Source organism: Malurus melanocephalus, unplaced genomic scaffold, assembly GCF_030028575.1.
Source record: "Malurus melanocephalus ecotype Western Australia unplaced genomic scaffold, MMel_1.1 scaffold_139, whole genome shotgun sequence".
Lineage (NCBI taxonomy): Eukaryota > Metazoa > Chordata > Aves > Passeriformes > Maluridae > Malurus > Malurus melanocephalus.
Window position 1 is genome coordinate 402,419 of NW_026623371.1, and position 1,802 is coordinate 404,220.

A 1,802-nucleotide genomic window follows, 5' to 3' on the forward strand; every position below is an offset into this window, starting at 1 on the left:
ATGTGTGCTTCAGGCAGCTTCTCCCCGTGTGCTCTGGGCATCGCCACTCCCTGTAGCAGCCAGTTCACGGCTCAAGCCATCCTTCAGAGCAGATGATGTGGAATGTTGAGGGCATTCCCATCCCATCCCATCCCATCCCATCCCATCCCATCCCATCCCATCCCATCCCATCCCATCCCATCCCATCCCATCCCATCCCATCGACTTTAAATAAGCAAAATACATGTGTCTAATAGTCAATTCAAGTCAGAACTAGTCTTTTTCTATTTAAACTGCCATTTTTAAAGGAAGTAGCGTTTTGCTTTCCTGGTGCAAGAATGACCAAAAACATTGCCAAACCAAAACCAATGTACACTGCATTATCATCGAAATTAATCCCTTGTCATAAAGTTTTGATCTCTTACAAACTCTACTTTGCCATTTAAGCCAAAACTTTTTCAGAAACTGGCTGGCAGGTGGAGATTCCCCTGCTCCATCCGTAGTGGGTTGGCTGCAGTGGGTTGGCTGCTTAAACAGTGCATTGAGAACTTGCGTAAAATAGAAATTGTGCCTGCAGTGATTTAAAAGTGTATCTCCTACAAGTCTTGTCTATTTATTCAACTACACTAAAGGAATAGTAAGTCCTTCTCGGGTTTAAATTATTTCTTTTTGTTTGGAAAATATTTAGTTAGCCAAGGAGAGAGCATGAGACCCTGTGGCTTAGCAGTTAGCGCACCCTGCTTGGGCAGGAGACACCTGACTTTTCAATGTGAGGAAGGTTTGCTTTGTTCTGTTTTGTCTGTTACATACTGTTTTAACTCTTTCTGCTCTTCTCAGTTAATGATTTAAAGGATTTTTTTTAACAGAATAGTTTGAAAGGAGGTCATGACAGAATATTATCCAGCCTGAGGAGAGGGTTGATTTCTTGGGAAGAGAATCTCACTTCAAGCAAAGAAGAGATTTTAAACTATGTTTTCTCCACCTAGAATGGTTCATCTTACCTACTTGTAAGGAAAATGGCCAGATTTGTCAATTTTCCCCTGAACTATGCTGAATATGAAAATATTTCTGTCAGCCAAGGCCTCATTTGCAAATCCTGACGGGAGCTGAGCTTCATACTGTCTGGCCAGAAGAAGGCATTTAGTGTATCTTTATTATAGAGAAATACTTGAAGGACAAAACGTATGATATACACAAAGTGATAAATGTCCTTTGATAAGAGAGCAATCTTTCAAGCAGAAAGGACTGCCCTGTGACTGCTATCCCAACAAAATGAAGATCTCTTTAAGGTCATGCTAACCTTGATGGTTCTATGGTTCCTCTCCTCTCCAAACTCTGATGGCTGTTCTTTATTAAATCATGTTTTTCATGATTGTTAGATGTATACTAATATTTTGCATCTATTCTTAGTGCAATTTGTAACTTTCTTGAGAAGGAAATTTTTGAGGGTTCTTCATTTGGCTATGAAAAACTGTAATTAAAGTTACTAAGGTCCAATTGCCCCCAACTCTTTTCTTCTGATGCTTTAGCAGATGCGAAACAAAAAAACAAAGACATGGTACAACACAGTACCTCAGACATTCATCTCCAGCAGATGAGAAGGCTCGGGGAGCTTCGCAGTAGCTGCTGCAGCTGCTGAGAAGAAATCCACTGGTGCTCCTCAGGAAGCTCTCACCACCTCTAGCTGGAAGCTTGGGATAGGCAAGCTTGTCACCAATAGCCTACAATTTTGCTATAATTTGATCCAGTTTTTATAAACTGAGTCATATAAATGTGCACATGTGTCTAATCTCATGTGCTAATTGGACTTGACAAAGTTTCAT